Source organism: Monomorium pharaonis, chromosome 10, assembly GCF_013373865.1.
Source record: "Monomorium pharaonis isolate MP-MQ-018 chromosome 10, ASM1337386v2, whole genome shotgun sequence".
In the NCBI taxonomy this organism is placed as follows: Eukaryota; Metazoa; Arthropoda; class Insecta; order Hymenoptera; family Formicidae; genus Monomorium; species Monomorium pharaonis.
Window position 1 is genome coordinate 9883198 of NC_050476.1, and position 21740 is coordinate 9904937.

A 21740-nucleotide genomic window follows, 5' to 3' on the forward strand; every position below is an offset into this window, starting at 1 on the left:
TTTATTAAATAAAATTTTTATATACATATGTGCATTATACTCGATAAGAAGAAAGATGCAATTATGTTAATAATGCGTCCAATCACCATCGGTGTCGATAATTGCCTGGCATCTTCGAGGCATGCTTTCAACTAAATTGACAGCATTTTAGCGGCAATGATCTTCCGACGAATCTTGCAAGATAACTCTTTCAAAGTGTGTGTGCGTTTCCCACGAAGCTTTTGCTTAATATACCCAAACATTTTCGATAGGATTTGCATCAGGCGATTGCGACGGTCAATCCAATGTAACGATGCTAGATTGCTTCTTCCACTCGGTACAGACTTGCTGCGGTGTTTAGGATCGCTTAACGTGTCTCTCTTCGAAAAAATCAACAACTGAATCTCTCTTGACAATGCATCAAGGACAGAGCTTTCCTTTATCGGCTCATGAATAAATTAGGATGATATTTTTTATTAGCTATGAGTAAAGTCCACCACGCTCTTACTTGACTGACTGTAGCAAGCATTACAATTATTACAATTTAGTTTGTACACTACTTCAGTTCTTTGTGGTGTGTCTAATTTATCTTTGTCTTTTTTGATTACCAAGTTTAGTTTGTTCATAATTGTATAAATAACTTTTAAGCCACACTTATAAAATGCACTTTGAATAATGTAATTTATGTCATTGATATATGGAAGAACTACACAATGTCGTGGGTCAAAAGTATTAAGCGACTCTTTTTTGCGTCCCGTTGAAGATTTTAAATCCCTCAATCTTCTGTTAATGTGTTTTTTAATAAAATCCAACGCAATTGGATAGCAATTATTAATTAAAATATTTTTGACATTATATAAATTAGCAGAATGAAAAGAATCATCAGCCAAAAGAATGGCTCGATCCACTAAGTTTCTAATGGTGTTAATCTTTTGTTGTACTGGATGATTAGAAAGGTAATTTATGTATCGTCCGGAGTAGGTAGGTTTTTTATACCAATTTATGATTAATTTCCCATTCTTTCTAATAATATCAACATCCAGAGATTTATCATTCTCAAGTTTATGCGTAAATTTTAGACGTCGGTGGTAGTTATTGAAAACGGATAGAATTGCATCAATTTTGTTATTCGGGACTATCGCGATAATATTGTCAACGTATCTGTAAAGTAATGGTATTGTAAATTTAAGAGAACGCAAACATTTAGTTTCGAGATCGTCCATTACCATGTCCGCTAATATTGGTGATAATGGAGATCCCGCAGGGCTACCAAAAACTTGTTCATAATAAAGGTTATTAAATTTAAAACAAGTTGATTCTAAAACGAAAGTGATTGCGTATAAAAACTGTTGTAATGTAAATTTTACAGAGTTTTTAATATTATTCCATCTATTTGTGATTGAGTCTATAACTAATTCTTTAGGGATGTTTGTATATAATGCTGTGACGTCTAACGAAATCAACAATTCATCGTCATTGATGGATTTATTTCTAATAATATTTGAAAAAGACCAACCGTTTTCATTGTGTGAATTGGGTTTTTTTATTGTGTGGTGCAGTATGTTGTGTAAGAAACTTGCTAAGTTATATACTGGACTGCCCACAGAAGACACTATTATACATAGCGGATAATCTCTCTTATGAATCTTTGGAAGCCCGTAACATCTCGAGAGATTGCCGTTAGTGCAACGTAGGCGTTTGTATGTGTGCTCCTTGATAAGTTCAGCATCTTTCTAAGATTTAACAAGTATGTTTACCTTTGTTGTGAGCGTTTTTAACGGGTCCTTCTTTAAAGCTTTGTAAGTCGATTTGTCATTCAAGATATTCGTTATTTTTTCGTTATAATCACCTACATCCATAATCACTGTTACTTTAGTCCAGTCGTGGGAGCAGATGGTATGGACTTGGTTTGATGTAAAATTTTCTTTCACAGATCAGTCCTGAATAACATACATAATAAGAATATTGACGTGCGTCAAGCCAAAAACCATGGGAAATATTTTTAAATTGCACAAGTTTGAAAAAATCGCGAAAAATGGCCCGTTTTTGCTCGAATTTCTCGTTGTAACTTGAAAACGAAGCTTCTGACGAAAAAATTGTACAGAATATTTTTTGTTTATCTTGATGTTTTCTACAAGGAAAGTGCATTTTTAAATTAAAAATTTGCATTGCAAAATATAAAAAACTGATTAAAGTGTAGCCTTTTTTTAAGCGCTTGGCAATCAAGCTAATCATTAGTTGTTATTAATGAAAATGTAGATTAGGAAAGTTCAAACTATTCTTAACTTGTATTCCAAACCCGCTCGTGATCCGTCGAATAGTTTTCGCACAATCAATTTGTTAATTTACAAAAATTGAAAACTTTGATTAAATGTCGCGTCTATAGAAAAGCCCTCATATAAGCGCTGATTTTTTTACATATTCTCGGGAATTTTTTACGTATTTTCCTAAACAATAAAAAATTGAAAAAGTTCCATTTTTTTAGTCTTACCCCTTTAGAATTTTTTGAAAATTTTGAGCTTATAAACAAACTAACTTTTTTCCCTGGCTAATATCTTTTTTTCTGGGTAGAGGGTGTGCGTATGCATTTACGCACACCCGTCACGTTTCTCGTTTTTCTGGGTTGTGTGGGACTTCCAAGGTTGTTTTTCTTTGCCGCTGTTTCCCGTTTTTCAGAATTCAGCTGCGATTTTTTTCCTTGGACTACCCACTAAAACCCCCTTCCTGTTTCTCATTTTCTTCTCTTTCTTTTTTTTTTGCAAAAATTTCTCTTTTTTCCTATTTTCCTTTGCTTTTTTCTAATTACTCTTTATTTTTCCTTAATATATCTTTTTTCTAATGTCCCTCCCCCCCTTTTTTTATTCAATTTCTTTTTTTGTTTTTTCTTTTTTTGCTCCGTCCTTTTTTTCTTCCGATTTTTTTATAACATTTCTCTGTATATTACATTTTTTGTATAATTTTTTTCACTTTTTTCTCTATCTTTTCCCTGATTCTCTTTTTTCTCTATTTTAATTTTTACATTTTTCTTTTTTGTTGCTCTTGAAAATGCCACATAAAGCTGTCCATGTGCAAATACTGGATTTTTTAAATATATCCCTACTTTTTCTAACGTTTGTCCTTGTGTTTTATTTATTGTCATTGCAAATACTACTTTTATTGGAAATTGTCTTCTGTTAAATTTAAATAGTAATTTTCAATCATTTTTTATTAAATCTATTCTTGGTATTATTACCAATTCTGTCTTTTTGCTGGTCCTGTTAGAATCTCTTCATAAATTATATATTTTTTAAATTTTGTAATTATTAATCTTGTTCTATTGCATAATCCTGTATTTAAATTCATTATTAACATTATTGTTGCATTGTTTTTTATTTTTAGTCCATGTACTGGCATTCCTGAAGGTGTCAATGAATTTAAAAATTTACTCGGATAATTTCTTTGCTCTTCTGCATCATCACTAATAATTGTGTCAATTGATAGGTATTCCTTTTCTTCTCCCTCCATTTTTCCAAGTATTTCATTATTTATTTTAAATGTTTCTTCATTTTTAGGACACAAAATTGCTCGATTTGGATAATTTCTTATCCATTCTTTGGAAATTCTTTCATTAAATATTTCATTTATTAATGATCCCTTTATTACATAATTCTGTGGTATTTCAACTGTTTAAGGATCTTTTCCTTCTGTATTTGTTATTCTACCTTCTCCAAGTTGATTAACCAATCTGCAAATTCTTTTTCTTTTGCAGTTTTCATATTTTGTTTTACTTCTTTAGTTTTACTTTTTGTATATTCTTCCATAGTGCATTATATTTCACTGCCGATTCTATTAATGCTGCTTTATTTGCATGTGGCACAACCGGTAGATTTTGTTTAAAATCTCCTGAAAATAATATTATTTTCCTTCCAAAGGAGGGGTTTTTATTCTTCATCAAATCCTTTAATAGTTTATCTACTGCTGTTAAAGCATATCCTACTGTTATACTGACCTCATCCCATATGATTAGTTTCGCTGAGATGAGTTCTCTTGCAGCCTTTGTGTTACTTCTTATATTTGATTTTGCTTCTTTATCTATTGGTATTGTCAGCTTAAATAGGGAATGATATGTTCTTCCTTCTTTTAGTAATGTTGCTGCAATTCCTGTAGATGCACATGCGAGTATTTTCTCGTTTCTTCCACGTATTACACTCATAAATGTGTTAAAGAAGTATGTTTTTCCACTCCTTGCAAAACCATCCATTTAAAATAATCTCCGTTTTTTTTTTTTGTTATCTATAGCTTCCATGACTTTCTCCTACACGTTCTTTTGTTCCGCATTTAATGTCGTTATTAAATATTCTCCCCGTATTCTTTCCTCTTCAACATTATACTCTTTTTGTTTCGTAAATATTTACTGGCTTTGGATTTGGTAACTCATATTCTTTACAGCTATTTCTATTATTTTTCAAAATTTCCTGTATATGATTTAAAGCCGTATTTTCAGGATTGTCAATATTTTTCTTTACACAATCTTCAATCATGTATTTTTTTGTATTTATTCCATATATTTGGTACATTTGTTATGTTTCCGTAGATGCATGTGTATGCAAATAATTTTCGTATTTGTCCTGGCATTTTTTATTTTATTGCCTTTTCTATTGTTTTTTCCCAAAGATTATCTGTTTCTACTAATTGTTTTGCACTTGCTGCAGCCTTAAATGTTTCATAACTCCATTAACAGTTTTTATATCCTTAAAACTTTTTGCTTCTGTTACATGCAATAGTAGTAGACGTAGATAAAATCTTTCTTTATCTTTTATACTTACTGTACATATTTTTGATATTATTTTCTCTTCGCTCTTTTTTCGCGGTTTTTACTTTGTTTCTTTTTTATCAAAGACATATTTATATGGTATATCTGTGTATAGCATCTGCCTTGCATTTTCATCTACTTTATTTAGTTCGAACCATGCTGTTAGCGTTGTATCTCGATTCTATAGTTCTTTCTGAGCAGCTTGTTCCTCATTTCCCCTCTGAAAATATACTATTTGACAATTTGGTAAGTGTACTGCCAATCTTATTATTGTATGCGACCTCATATACAGATCGTATCCGTTTAGTCTCCACATGGCTTCTGGCGTACTTATATATCTTGCATTTAGATATGAGTTCACTTCATCTATTCTAATTAACTTTGTTTTATCTCTTTTTGCACTTCTATTGCTACACAGTCAAAACCCTTATGAATATATATATATATATATATATATATATATATATATATATATGTATGTATGTATTTTACATTTTTTATTGATGAACATATTTCCAAATTAATATGTCGATCATATTTTATAATTAAATATGGAGAATATGGCACCACCCATCGATTATCTACTTCCTTCCCTCTTACGAAATATTTTTTTCCTAAATTTCTACGTTGATACAATGGATATCTATTTATATTCGCTGTTATTTCTTCACAAAAACTTTCTAGAAAACCTTTAGAACATTTTCCATCGTCCCCCGTGTATGGATATTTTATGTTTTGATCTCTACAAGGTCCATGAATCATATGTTTCAATACTTATGCATTCAATTCTGAATATCTTTTCTCGTCTGGTATTTCTGCCCATACCATTTTATCAATTACTTTTTGTTCTCTCGGTTTATCCTCTTCACTTAATATTGCAAGTAAATGCATATGTGATATCTCTTTTTTGAAATTCAATTATACCTGCATAAGCTATTATTTTTCCATAAATTTTATGGTCAAATAGTTCTTTTAAAATCTCTTTTGTATCTAAATTAAATGTTTTGGCTACTACATCTGGTCTAAATTCTATTAAACATTCATTCAGATTATTCTTAATATTTTGACTTTTTGGATTACATGTTATTGTTAAAAAAATGTCTGGTTTACCATACTTTCTTACCATAGACATAGCATCTTGATACCTTTCTTGCATATTTCTTGAACTCTCCATAAATGAAGATGGTAATATTACAGGTATACCTATCATTATTCCTTTATTTTGTGCCTTATTTTCTAAGTGACCCATTAATCCGGAATAAATTTCAACTCTTAATTTTGGTTGATTTAATTTAATATAATTCAGTCTATTTGCTTCTATTTTCATACAGGCATCGAGTATAAATTGACATCTCAATTTTCCAGCCTTTTGAAATTGACTAAATTATTTTCGTGGAGCTAACAGGTGTGCATAATATTCTATTTGACTTATTCTATATCCTGAATGTTTAGGATTACATGTTTTTAGGTCTCTATGCCATCCTTCATTCCCTTCTGGATATAATAATGGATAATTCATTGGATCACATCTTTTGTCTAATATTGATATTTGTTGTACCTCATTTGAATTATATATCCGAATATCTTTTAAATGGAGGCTCTCCATTTTTATTTTGAAAAACTACTGCTATTTCATTTGCTTGTGGCACATTGTATCTTCTTTGATCTTGTTTTGGATCTTTTCTAAAAGACAACATTATATTTACCGTTTTTTTTCTTTTCGGATTTAGATCTTGTTCCACCTGACGCATCATCTTGAATGTTCTAATTTATTTCTTTGTTCCATTAAACAGGACACAAATCCTTCATTAATTCTAATTACATTTTTTATTTGTTTTTATATTCATTCTGTGTTTTACTGCTTCTTCTACATCTAAAAAATAAAGCTGTGCATATCGCGGTATTTTTCCCTGCTCTGGGCGCATTGCTGTGGATGTCAAATGATAATATTGCCCATGAATCAAACAATACGATGCATGGTTCACTACATCCATTGGATTTTTATTTCCTGGTGCTCTCATTGAAGCCATTGCTAATGCACTGTTCTATGATCGTATATTTTCTATAAAATTTTTAGATGTTTTATTTTTTTCAATGTATAACTCTTAAAAATTCTGGACAATTTATTGGCTTAATTTGTACCTTTTCCTTTTGGTAACAATAAGTAAATTTTCCATCTTTGGGTTTTTCTTTCGCAAAGTTTAAAGATTTACATAATTGACGTTCTATATTTATTCGTTCTAATGTATATACTGACACATTAATTTCTTCGTCCTTTGCAATCAGTGTTTTAAGATAATTCCTTTCTTTTTCTTTTCTTCTGTTTTCTGCTATTCTTAATACATCTTTCTTTCGTCTATAATTTTTTGCTTCCTCAGTTTCTTTTGCTCTATTTTTAAAATTTCTCTACATTTGCCTCAAGTCTTTCTATCCTTTCCTCGAAATTTTCATTTTTTCTCTCTTGAGCTTTTCTTTCTGCATCTTTTATTTTTTTTAATTTCCCTTTTGTCCTCATTTAGATTTCTTTTTGAATTATAATTTTTTTTAAAGGGTTTTTTAAATCATTCGTTGTTTTATTTCTTCTATACTCTCGTTCTTACTCCCATCTCGTTTTTGTTTTTTAAATTGCCTGTCTTTTATTTCTCTATCGTTATTACTTATTGCACACATACTGGAATGTGCTTTTCTCTGTGCATCATTATCATTATCTATAATTCCTTCCTCTTCAGTTTTCCCAGTAATATTTTTATTCTTTTTTCTACGTTATTATAATTCTTTCCTTTGTTTAAAAAAATTTTTTACTGTGTATTTCCTTCGGCTCCATATTCTTGTCCTTCTATTCCTTCGTTGTTCATCTCCTTATCATTATTCTTATTTATTGTAATATCATTTTCTTCTTTGTTTTTCTTCACTTCTAAACTCTCTTTTTCACATCTTTCACATACCTGCTTGCACTTTTTACTCTTTATTCAAATTTCCCTCTTTTTGTAGCATTTTTTATACTAAATAGTTTCACCCTTTTTTTTAACCTTTGCTTTGGTTTTATCAACGTAATCTTAAAGAAACTAATCTTAACTTTATCAATTTAAACTATTCTTAAATTTAACTTTTCTTTAAACTGTTCCTTAAATATTAGCCTTTTCCAAAAACCTATAATAATATGCGTTTTATTTTTCTTCTAATCTTTTTTTCTTTTTCCTTTATTTTTTTACTAAGTAAATACTTAAATACTATTTAATATTCAAATTAATCTTAACTTTTTTAAAACAAACTATTCTTAAATTTAACTCTTTTTTAAAGTGTTCCTTAAATATTATCCTTTGTTCAAAAACTTTTAATTATATGCGAAATTTTATTATTCCAAATTATTTTTTTTTTTTTAATGAGAAAATACTTAAATACTATTTAATAATTTCAAACTATTTCTATCTTGCGTAAAATTACAAACATAATTACTTTTTGGAACTATATTTAATAATTACCGTCTAAATATTACTTATCTTTGTTTTAAACAGAATTTTTATTTTCTTTTTATTTTATAAATCCAGTTCTTTTCCGTATTACTTTTTGCATATATCAAAAACATCTCTCTCTTATTCTTCGTTACAGGTAAACATTCTTCATCTTCTTTTAACATTTTAATAATTAATTTCTTTTAAATAATTACTTAAAACACAGATATTTCTATTTTCTCTACGCCTCTAAATTCCTTATTTATAGGACATCTTTTTATTATTTTAGAAATAAGGTTTTTGTTTTTCCTTCCAAAAATTATAACACCGTGAAAAATCATCACATTTTTATTTTCCAAAAAGAATTTTAAAACTTGAACTCTCTATTTTCAAATGAATTTTGGCCATTTCTATTATCTTTTTTTTTATTAAACAGCACAATAATGAAGCTTGACCCATTAAAATAAAATTTTTTATGTAATTTTGCTACATTGCACCTGCTGTGGAAAAAAATCGCGAAGACTTTCTGCTACTTGCATCTTACAGCAGGATCTTTTCCCTTAATTTTGAGTGGTTGTTTATTGCTGTGCAATTTTTCTGACCGAGTTATCGATGTTTGAATAAAACGTGGTCACTTTGACTTTGTTCACTTATCACTCGTGAAAAATTATCGCATTTTTATTTTGCAAAAAACATTTTCAAACTTGAACTATCTACTTTCAGGTGAATTTTGTCGATTTCAATTACTTTTTTTAACAAAACGGCACAATGATTAAGCTTGATTCGTTAAAATAAAAATTTTTATGCAACTTTGCAGCATTACACCTACTGTAGAAAAAATCGCGAAGACTTTTTGTTATTTGCATTTTACAGCGGGATCTTTTTTCGTTATTTTAGTAGATGTTCACCTCTGCGCGATTTACCGAATTATTGAGATTTTTAGAAAAAAATGGTCATTTTGATTTTTATCACTTATTACTCGTGAATAGATCAACGTACAGCGCACCGCAAAAAAACAATGGATAGCTTAAAGTTTGCTCTTTTGAATACTACTATTATTTTTTTTTGCAGATTTACCTGTAGAAAAAATCGCGAAGACTTTTTGTTATTTGTATTTTACAGTGGGATCTTTTTTTGTTATTTTAGTAGATGTTCACCTCTGCGCGTTTTCCCGATTTATTGAGATTTTTATCACTTATTACACCTGAATAGATCAACGTTCAGCCCATCACGAAAAAACAATGGATAGCTCAAAGTTTGCTCTTTCGAATACTACTATTACTTTTTTGCAGATTTACTTTTTCTAACTACAAATCGCGTTCAAAGATTCCGTAAGAAATCGCATATTTTATGGTTTTCATTTATTCATATTGTCGTAAAGAAAGATCCAATCACATCAATAAAACAAAGTTTTAAAGTACGATTACTCGCCAGTAATAAACACTAACGTTCTTTGATCAATTACTGCTTGTAAACGTTCTCATATGTTTATGCACCTCTCAATAATATCCAGTGGAATTTTGTGCCTAAATTGTTAAGCGTTTTTCCCAACTTATCAATTAACATTCGTAAGTGCAAATTTTCAGTTTTCCATAGTTTTTTTTTGCGGAACGCTGTACGTAATCTATTTACGATTAATAAGCGATGAAACTTGAAATGACCATTTTTTCTTAAAATCCTAATAACCCGGTTAAAAGAAAAAATAAACAACCACTGAAAATAAAGGGAAAAGATCCCGCTGTAAGTTGCGAGTACAAAAAAATCTTCAGGATTTTTTCTAAAGGAAATGTAATACATCAAAGATGCATAAAAATTTTTATTTTGACGGGTCAAGATTTATCATTTTGCCGTTTTGTAAAAAAAAGATAATTAAAATAGCCAAAATTCATTTAAAAGTAGAAAGATCCAGCTTCAAAATGCTTTTTGGAAAATAAAAATGCGATATTTTTTCGCGGTGTTATTATTCCTTATTAAAATTATCCATTGTAACAATTTTATCAGCCTTCTGTTTAAAAAATTTGACAATTTTTTTGAAATTGTATTCTAATTTTTCAATTTTTTTTTATAAATAGAAAGATATTCATTACTTTAAATTTTTTTACCAAATAATGAATTATTTTATTCCATTTTTTTTTATCTTTTTCATAGAACTTTTCCCTTTTTTTTGTTAAATAATAATCTAATTTAATTGTTTTGCAAATTGTGGAGAAATTTCTTCCGTATGTATTTTTTTTAAATTGGTTTTTCTAAAAAATATCTAATCAAAATTAAGGGAGGTTTATTTTTTTATTTAAAAAAAAAGGTTTTTAAAGTTATAATTGCGTAAAATAATTTCATAATTAATAAATATATTTTTTGTTTATTTTTAAATAGATTTTTTGGACTTTAACTTAAACGTAAGCACCTATTTTTTTTAAATTATAAAGTTTTATATAATGAATCACTATTTTTTCTTTTTTGATAGTCTTTAATTGCATTTCAAGTATTAATCTTTAATTCTTTAGAATGTTTGCATCTTATTTTTTGATTACCTAAATTTTTTAAATTTTTGTAACTGGCTTTTTTATTTAAAGTTACTAATAAAGTTCGGTATCCAACTTTGTTTAAAATTTTGACTTTTTCATTATTTTTTAATTTGTTAATTTAAATAGATAGTTTAGCATTCCCATATATCTTTTTTAGAATCTTGGAATTAATTTTTTTCTTCTAATTTTATACTGAATCAAAGAAAATTTCCCCAAATTGTATTTAACATTTTAACTTTAAATATATTTTAACTATTTTGCAAAATATTTTGAAATTTCTTTAAATTAAAAAATTTTTTAATTGAATTTTTTTTAAAGAGATAAAAAATACTTAAAATGACAAATCTGGCAAATATCCTTTATTAATTTAATTCAGAGAAAGGCGCAACGTTTCGGCCAGACAATTTCTGGCCCTTATCTATACGTTAAAAATGAAAAAACAACTATAAGTACGTTTCGGAACAATAAATCCACTAATAAAAGAGAATCAGATAATAAATACCTTAAATATTTTAAGTTATCGACAATAAAATTATCTACATTTTGATTTGCACAAAACGGTTGAATATAGCAAGGAACGTGTTGGAAAGCACGTCTGTACGGCACAACTTTTGTTTGTGGAATGAAGAGATCACCGAAAGATGTTAGTCAGATTTAAAAACATGCTGTGAGTTCGTTCAAAAATGATTAGTCATAGGTAGCTATACAACACTTATAATTCTGTCATATAACGGATTGAGATACTCCGTGTCTTTTTGTAAATTAATGCTATTATTAAACTTTTTTATATAAAACATTTCAGCGATCTCTCTTTTTCTTTTAAGTTTCTCTCGATGTAAAATTTTAGGTTTCGACCAATCAAAGTCGTGGTGTAAAGATAATCTATGATCCGTGACCACGGTATGGTGCGTAGACGAACTTTTTTTATTATGTTGGTGTTCTTTAATTCTAGTTTTTAAGTGCCGTTTGGTCTGGCCAATGTATGCAGAATCGCACTCATTACAGTTGAATTTATACACGATTTCCGTAGAGTTCATATCGTCAATTTTGTCTTTACCTCTTTTTATTATTCTATCTAATTTTTTAGGAACCGTGTATCGTACATCCAGGATTGCTCAATATACCTCTTATCTCATTATTTACATGTTTTACGTACGGTAAAACGATCGTTTTCGTATTGTCTGTTTTATAGTTAGTTGGAATGTTGACGTTGTTATTTATAACGTCCCGATCTTTTGATAATTTATTTAATCGTCTTTTAATATATTGATTAATGACTTTTATTGGAAAATAATTATTTAACAATAATTCTTAGACTATTTGAATATTGTGTTTGTGAAAACGTTCACTGGACAATAAAATCGCCTGGTCAACTAAGTTGGTGATTGTATTTATTTTGTATGCATTAGGGTGAGATGAGAAATAGTTAATATATCGGCCTGAAAACGTAGGTTTTCTAAACCAATTAGTTAGTAATTTATTGCCCTCTTTAATTATCTGGACATTGAGAAAGCTCAAGGAATTGTTTGTTTTAATTTTGTACGTGAATTTTAATCTTGGGTGATAGCCATTGAACGTGTCAACGATATGATTTAACTCAGTCTCCGGAATTATTGTGAAAATGTCATCCACATATCGGTAAAACACTCTCGGTATAAAGCGTAGCTTATCAATGCACTGTGTCTCTAAGTCTTCCATCACTATATCGGCTAATATCGGTGAAAGGGGGGAGGCTATCGGGCTGCCAAAAACTTGCTCGTAAAATTTTCCATTAAATGAGAAACACGTGGAACTCAAAACAGTATCGATTGCGTACAAAAATTGGGGCAGGCTTAAATCAGTGGCTCTAGATATCCTACTCCATCTCTTTTCTATGCCCGATAGAACAAGTTCTTTGGGAACGTTAGTGAATAACGCAGTTACATCCAATGACACGAGTCTCTCATGAGGTTCAACGGCTATGTCCCTTATAACTTTGGCAAACGACCAACTATCTCTAACGCGTGATATGGTTCATCTAAGTTATCTAAGTTATCTTTCAGTATGTCGTGTAAGTATCTTGCAATATTATACAACGGGCTGCCCATTGACGGTACGATAACGCGTAGAGGGAAACCGGGTTTGTGGATCTTCGGTAACCCGTAGCATCTCGGTAAATTGCCGTTGGTACAGTTCAAAAATTTATATGTGTGGTCATCGATGATGCCATTTTTTGCCATGATTTGATAAGGTTGTGGGCTTTAGTATTGATATTGTTGATTGGATCTTTTTTCAACTGTTTATATGTATCATGGTCATTAAGTATCTCAACCATTTGGTTTTTGTAGTGATTTGTGTCCATAATAACCGTAACGTGTCCTTTATCAGCTTTAGTAATGAAAACATTGTCGTTCTGTTTAAAAAATTTTTTGCATTTATTAAATTGTTTAAGAATAAATTTGTCCAAATAGTTGAGATGTGTACTGGTGTATAAAAATCTGTTGAGAGAATTGACCATGAGTGATCGTACATTATCTATCGATTTTTCAGGCAACTTGTAACACGACGTTTCAAAATTCTTAACTATATTGAGAGCAACATCCAATCTGTCATTCTTCTCACCTTGATTGATCGGTAACCCAAACTTATCTCCCAAGCTCAACATTTTCATAACTCCATCAGGAATCTTTTTATTACTAATATTCACTACCCATTTAGTTGTGTCATTATTAAAACAAATCATACTTTTTGTTTTGATGTTCGTATAAAATGTTGAACTTGTTTACAAGCTTCGTTTTAATTTTTGCGTTGAAACTATTGAATTTATTTGTGTAAGAATTAAAAAATTTTTTCAGTAAATCAATTGGTAATTCACTGTTGACGTAATTTTCTAATTTTCTGATTTCCGTTTTTAAATACTCAAGTTGACAATGAGCATCCCTAATCTCTAAATTAAGTAATATTTTCTGATAACATTTCTTTATGTTTTTGAGTTTGTTGTTTACTCTACCATTATGTAAATTGACAATCGTTGATTCAAAATATGTGACGGAATAATATCGGAACGTCTGCACCTGAGGAGGAACTTCCCACCAAACACCAAGTTACATGTAACGTTCCTGTTAGTTGTAATTTCCCACTCAACAATGTAATTGTAATATAACACACATGTTATATTACAATTACATTGTTGAGTGGGAAATTACAACTAACAAGCATGTTACATGTAACTTTGTGTTTGCTGGGTTTAGTTGTTGAGATGCGGAGAACATCTTATATTTACTTTTGATCCAGGTCTTAAGTACCTTTGTGTATGTTTCTCCAAAAGTTCTAGAAAGCGTCTTGAAAAAAACGTTGCGCCTTTCTCTGAATTAAATTAATAAAGGATATTTGCCAGATTTGTCATTTTAAGTATTTTTTATCACTATTCTTCAAACACTGGCACTTGAACAAATTACTATTGGAGTTTTTTAAAAGAAATAACTTTTATATAATAATTATTGAATGAGTCTTTTTTTCGTTTATTTTTAAAATATTTAAGTAATTAAAGGGGCTTACATTTCAGTTTTATTCTAAAATATTTATTTAAAAATATAAAGTATTATATTAAATAGATATGGTATTAATTTTACTTTACTTTTTTGATTCATTTTTTTTTTAATGGATGTTGCCTATTTAAAAATTATGCATTTTATTCTTTGTTTTTACCTTTTACTTTCTCGATAGAAATTTTTTTTTCTTTTTATTCCTAATAAGAAATTATCTTGCAGATCACAATTTTAATTTTTTGCATAATTTTGTATTCCTTAAACAAAGTTAATGTTTCAGACATCTCTAACCTATGTTAAATTAAAGGTAAGTATTTTATTTTATTTTTTAAATCTCTCTCCTTTACGTATAAATTCTCAATAGATTAATCTTTTTCAAGACCAACCTTACCTTTTAAATTCGATTTGTGTTTTATTTCCGATCATGGATTTATCAGGTTCATATTCTTTTAAAAACTTTAATATAAGTATACATGCCTTTCTCAAATTTTAAACATCCTTTTTTTGATGTTGAAATAAAACTTCAAACTTCAAATTTTACTAATAATTATACTGCCTACGTTTGCCTTCGATATTTTAATAATATAATTCTTCTACGATCTTTAACGTTAAATCCTCATTCATAGCCAAATTACTATTATGCATGTGAAACCAGCTGTTTAATTTTTCCAATTGAAATAAAATGACTGTCTTTTAATACGTTTATAGACAAATTCACTCACAAACACTCAAACTATTGCACTGACACACATATACAAACTCTCTCAACACACTAACACATATATACACTTACACAATTACACTATTAATTTTTTCACAATTTATCATTTTCAAATACAATCGCATCTCATATTAATCCGGTTATCATACCTGAAATATCCATAGTCTCACGAACACACACAATCTCTGTCTCTCCACTTATTTCTCTCCTTAAATTTGTTATTTTTTATAATCGGCTTTTTTTAAATTTAAAGTTGTAAACAATCAAGTATTTCTGTTAAATTTTAGTACCCTAAAATTTTTTTTTTTCGTAAAAATATAATTTCTTACTGTTTTCGGTTTTAATTTTTTTTATAAATCTGCTAGCAAATTTCCAAAATCCATGCTTTAATTCTCACAAACTACAACTGACCTAAAAAAAAACAAAAAAAAACTTTCTGTTTTTCCTATATTATAATAAACACAACACCCACCTTCAGTCTCACTCACACAAACATACTTTGTCTCCTTTTTTATTTCTTATTAAAAAAAATATTTTACTTGATAAAGGAATTTTATTACAAATTATATCAATATATACAACCAAATTTTCTTCTGTGATATGTTTTCCCCAAAAATAAAAATTAATTTGATAAATTTGTTTTTTAACAATATTAAAATAAAAGCTAAGAAAATTAAATTTTATAAAAAAGAATTATATCCATCACTAAGATCCGATGTAGACCGTTAGGCGATTTACAACTCATTGATATGTTTGTGTTTTAAATTGTTTTCAGTTTTAATCTCATTTTGTTTTTCTTCCACGTTTTCTTCCAGGATACTATTTTCCTTGCTTTTTTTTGTTAAAGACGTCTTCCAAAATCTTCTCCAATTCTTTTTCAATTTCTTTATTTGTACGTCCACTAAAATTTTATTCCATCCATCTTCAAAAGCTTAAATTTTAAATTTTTGAATTAATCAATTTCTCAAATGTTTATAAATAGATTTTTTTTTAAATAAATTAAATCTAAATAATCAATAATATAATTGATTTTTTAAACAAATTTAATTATTAGTTAATTTTTTGAAGATACTTTTTTCGAATCCTCAATTTCTCTTTGTCTTTTTGCACTATTTAATTTCTTTTTTGAATTTTCCTTTGAATTATTTTCTAAAATTAATTTTTTAAGGTTAATATTTTTTTCTTTTTTTCATAAAAATTTGTGCTTTTTAAAAGAATGCCATTTAGTATTTAATTTTTTTCTCCCTATAATGGAATTTACTTCATTAAAATCCTTATTTTTTTTATATTATTTATTTGGGCGTCGCATAATTAATTATTGAACGTTTTTTACAATCGTATTCCATCTTTTTATTAACTTAAAAAAAACATTCTATATTATACTATTCCTTCAGGGGTTATTTAATTTATTTTTGCCCATTTTAAATTCTTAATTTTCTTTAAACCATAAAAATTTATTTTTTAAAAAGTATTTTTTTTTAAAGTCACCTAATATTAATTATATGTCCCGAATTTTTTAAAATATTTTACTAATATTGTAATGTTTTTAAAATAAATTATTTATATCTTAAATTCCAAAAAAGGTTAAAATAAATAATAAACAAATATTTTTTTATTTTTTTTGCCAAAGTTAAAATTTTTTACATTACTTTTAATTATTTTTTTATAAAATATAAATTAGCTTTTTTTTTACTTGTTCTTGAAAAAATACATGGCTTTTTTAAACTATACTATTCTTTCTTTTGTTCTTTTAATCAGCCTAATTAAAACTAATTTATAAAACTATAAAAACCAAAGGGCATAGCGGAGTAAGCAGGTGAAATTTGCCCCCGTACTAATCGAGCTCAAATTGATATCATTAGTTGGCACCCTTGAGATGTAAAACTTCTCCAAATATTAGCTACAAAATTGCATTTTTTTGGGGAGTTATGGAGGGGGAAAAAAATAAAGAAAGTGGTTTTTTTCGAAAATGGTTGGACCGATTTTAATGAAAAAAATATATGTTGTAAACATTGTTTAGACAAGTTTAAGAAAATTTTAAGTAATTTTTGTGGTTAAAAAAAACCCGATAAAAAAATTTTTGAATTTTTTATGAATTTTTTTGGGGGTGATAGTTCTGAGATACCACTTTTATATTTTCACAAAAACATCTCTAGATTTTTTTCTTTAACACATATTTTTTTCAAATCAATCGGAGTGGTGGAACATGGTTAAAAATAATAATTCACACCGCGCCGCCGTGCCGCGCCGCGCCGCTGGGCGACCGGGCCGCGGCGCACGGCGATTGTTGTCATGTTGAACTTACATACTAGTTGCAGTGTTGCAATGTTTAATTGCCAAGAAAAATTATGATATAATATAAAATATAATAATGCATATAATTTTTCCAGGACGTCTGTAATTAGCCTATAAAACTTATCGTTTCAGCAGTTTATCACGAGAAGATTGCAGTACGTTTTTAAATTCCATATGTTCGGGGTGCTTTTTTAATGTGAGTCCCTTTGCCTCTCATATTATTTATCATCGGTGTGTTTTTTTAATGTGAGTTCCTTCGCCTCTCACATTATCTATTATCGGGGTGCTTTTTTCCTTTTTTCCCATCTTCATTAACTTTCGGTTTAGCTGTAATTTCTAAAGACATTTTTGGATTATCTTTGGAATCAATATTTAATTTGAATTTTTTAAATATATTAGTAATTTTTTTTAAAGATTAAATTTTTTAAAATCCGTAAAAAACCTATATATTCCTTGTTTTAAATTTTATTCTACCTTTTTAATTAATTTCTGTTTGTAAACTTTAACAATTATTTTTAATATTAAATGAAGGATTAAATAATATAGGCCTTTTTTTCTTTTTTTTAAATTCTTCATTATTTATTTTTCTTTTTTTAAAATATTTACTTTTAAATTTTACATCTTTAAAGTCAAATATCTCGGTCGTTTTTCTTTTTTTTCGTCATTAATATTTCTTTCTTTTATAATCAGAAAAAAGCATTTCAACAAATTAATTACTTTAATCCTTTTTATTTTGAAAATAAATTAAAATATATACTTTGGCGAAATTAAAAATTCATTAATTTTTAAGAATACCTTTAATTACATCCTCATTTTTGACATGGATAAAGTTTAGCTTATGCTCCATAATGTGAAGTTTCCCGTAAAATCAATTTTCGTATAAATTGAGATGCACAATCTGTTTGAAGCTTTATCAAATAAACATGCAAAATATGAAACTATCAACATTAAAAATGATCGATTTATTTTTTTTATTTTAGGATTTAACTAAACAAGGTTTAACTTGAAGTATTGTTTTTTCTTGAATGGCTTATATTAGAGATACTATAACAGAGATTTGCCAATGTGCCGTGTTGGGGTAAAACCGGATATCGGATATGACGTTTTCGATGGCGGTTTATTTTGATTGTAAATGCAAGAATACAATATATATTTTTTTATTTGTAGTTATTGATATTTAATAATCGTGAACAAAATAAATATTAAAACACAATATATTTAAAAAAAAGGTTTAGGCATATTTCATTAATTCTCCCATGTAAGGTTAAGTAATATAAATTGATTATTGGAGGGGGAAAAATGGCGTCGGTGAGAACGGGTGTGAATTTGGAAGCTCCAAAGTAAGGAGCAGTGAAGTGATAATGGAGGTGAGAGGGAGAGTAGGAAAGTGAAAATTCGGGTAGAAGAGGACGAGTGGTGGTCGGGCGATTGGAGGGAAGCAGGAGGACGGCGGAAAAGAAAAGATATGAAAAGATATCGTGGTGGAGTTTGGGAGATGAGAGGAAAGAATGTGGAGTGAAGTAGCCGTGGAGAAGAAGAGGACAGTGAGAGGGCGCTGAGAAGAAAGGAAAAGCCGGTTGGCAGGAGATGAAGACGGGAACGAGGAAGATGACGAGGAGAGGAGAGATGGCGCGGATGGAGAAGATGGTGGAAAACAGGTTGGCAGGAGTGAGGCGGCAGACGGTAGCGAGCTTTGGGAACGCAGATTCTCACAGCACGTGGTCCGTCGAAGGAAAAGATAGCCGACGCAGAAACAGTAATAGCAGAGTGAGAGAAAGCAGATGAGGTGAAAATAGAGACAGAGATGAAATGTAATAATGAGGAGAAGAGAATGGGATAATGAAGGAGACGGAAAAGGACAGAGTGAGGGAAAAAAGTGCGGTCGAGAGGAGGATAGAAGAGATTGGAAGAGAAGTAAGAAAACAGAGTGAAAATGCCAAAAGGGTTAAAAGAGGTTAGGAAAAGATTTAGAAGTCTGGAGGCGAGACTGGAGAGGTGGCAGACGGGAGAAGAGGACTTGGATCCAGACGAGGAAGAAAAGAGGGGAAGAAAGGTATGGAGAAGCGGCCAGGGAGAAAGAAGAGGAAGCAGAGGGGAAGAAAAGACGGTCGGATGGAGACAAGCGGAGAAGAGGCGGAAAGGGAACAAGGAGCAAAGAAAGTCGGTGTAGAGAGGGAGCGGAATGGAGGGACGATGGAGACTGGTGGGGGGAAGGAAGCAGAGACAAGGAGGACAGGAAGAGACGGCAAGGAGGAGGGAGGAAGTGACAGGTAGGAGTTAAAAAGGAGGTGAGAACAGGAACAGAAACTGGAGAGAGGAGAGACAGAGGGTAGAGGAGGAGGCAGAGGATGACGGAGCCAGAAGAATTGGAGTTCGGGAGAGGACAGTTAGATGGAATGAGAGGGGAGCAGAGAGGAATTAACTTGGATGCGGCAGTGAAGGCATTTGGAGAAGGGAGCGAGAGGGGATAAAGAAGGATAAGGAAGGGGAGAGAGGGAGAAAGAGGTATAGAAGGGCCGTGGAGGGGAGGAGGGGTATACGTCTGTAAGGCTGCTCAAGGGCCAGGTTGGTAGGAGGAGATTAGACATGTAATATATTATAATGAGATATTGATAGGGAAGAAGTTGGGGGACAGGTGGACTTCCGTTTCGTTTACAATTGTGTTTGTCTTGTTATTGTATATTTTGTTACTGTGTTGTATTATATATTTTATATATGTTATATCTTTATATGTATGGCTGATATGTAGAGTATGAATGTATGGATAAACGGCTTGCTAGTGAAAGAAAAGAACGGTCAAACAGATGGAAGAGAGAGGAGCCGAGGAGATCAGAGAAGGAGAAAGAGAGACAAGGAGAGGAGGTTAAGAAGAGCAGGAGAGTGAAAAGAGCAGAGAAGAGCGTAAAGAGTCGGGGGGGCTCAACAGCACGGAAAGTAGAGAGATGACAGAGAGACGGCAAGTTGGGAAGAATGAGAGGTGGAAGGAGAATAATGATTTAATTGATTGTCTTAGGAGGAGAGGCAGGAAAGAAGGAGAGACGGCGAGAAAGCATGAGGGGAAAGAGACGAAGAGGCGGAGAGAGCAGAGGGAGACAGGAGAAAGAGGAGAGGAGGAGAGGCCCCTTGATGAAAAACGGAAAGAGGAAATCAAGGAGGAGAAGTAGAAGCAAGAGAGCAGAGATGAAGAGAGATGAATGGAAGAAGGACAATGAAGAAGGGGCAAAAGAGAGGAGAGAGTGGGATTAGGGGATGGGGAAAAGGGGATAAGGGCGTGCGAGGGGGGGAGGGTGTTAGAATGTAAGGGTCGCAAATGGCCAGGTCGGTTCGGGAGTAGAGAGGATACAACTGTGAACGGTTCGGGAACGCTCCGTGGAAAAAGCGCCTTGTAACCCCATATTGGGACACAATAAAGTCTATCTATCTATAAATTGATTATTAAGAAATTATATATTATTATATATAAATACATATTATGTTTATATACACATTATGTATTATAAATATAATTTAAGCATTGTATTTAGACTCGTAGAAAAATATGTGCAACCTCAGGTTTCTCTGATTTTATATTTTATTTGGTAGACACGTAGACACTCTGTTTTCTTTTGACAGGTGACAGGTTAGGTCGGCTAGGCTTTCTCTGTCAGTTATATCTACTTTTCTCTCTCATACTTCCGGTTATACCCCAAGCGACGGGAGCCAATCAGAAATCGTTAACGCATTGGCGAATCTCTGTTATAGTATCTCTAGCCTATATATGTAATTAAGCATATTTTACATTAAATTTCTCGTTAAATTTGTAACAAAATGAGACCTTTTGCCGGAGAATTTGACCACAAATGATGAAGGAGTTCGGGAACATACTGAAATTTCTAAACAAAATGTAAATAATTTTTTAAAAACCCTGTTTTTTGGAAAAACCAAATCCATAGCAATAATCCTTGTGAAATTTGTAATAAAATAAGACCCTTTGCATTAAGGGGATGCTGGACTGCCTCTCAAACTTGATCGAGGTCGATAATGTAGAGTCATTCGTGCACATCATTAATGAGATTTCGTATATATCTCTTTTATAAATTTGGAAATTCTTTTCCAGAATTAAAGTACACATATTAATATCAATCTGTGAATTGGATTTTATATCAAGAACAAAAAAAATTTTTTTTATATTACTCTACTTATCGACTTCTTCCGAATCCGCACTCACACATACATGAAATTTTCATAGACATTTTTCTCTTATACCAAAAGCTTCGTAGCTGTTCTGAAAGCACATTATTATTTTTTCCTATAGTGACAACCCTGCATAACGGTTATTTTGTACGTAAAGAATCTTTAAAACTTAGTGTTGTGGATGAAAGTTACGAGACGACTGCACAAAAGTATATTTTTTTAATTTTTTCTTGTTTTTTAAAGAAAATTGTATCTAGCAGGGTTTGTTATTGTCTA

General features: G+C 30.3%; 2 protein-coding genes across 10 annotated transcripts in view; one reads left to right on the top strand and one right to left on the bottom strand.

Moving 5' to 3' along the window:
• Positions 1 to 2792, bottom strand: part of LOC118647617 — a 52176-nt gene extending 49384 nt beyond the window's left edge. The window contains exon 1 of the mRNA XM_036292857.1: positions 1737 to 2792. The gene's annotated coding sequence lies outside the window, so the exon portion shown is untranslated. The remainder of the gene's footprint in view (positions 1 to 1736) is intronic.
• LOC105833366 overlaps positions 1 to 21740 on the top strand; it is a 303435-nt gene that overhangs the window by 22043 nt on the left and 259652 nt on the right. The window contains exon 1 of one of the 9 annotated variants that reach the window (XM_036292849.1): positions 11631 to 11653. The exons of the other annotated variants lie outside the window; for them this stretch is intronic. The gene's annotated coding sequence lies outside the window, so the exon portion shown is untranslated. Of the gene's footprint in view, positions 1 to 11630; positions 11654 to 21740 lie in introns of those variants that run through there. 9 annotated transcript variants of the gene reach the window in all.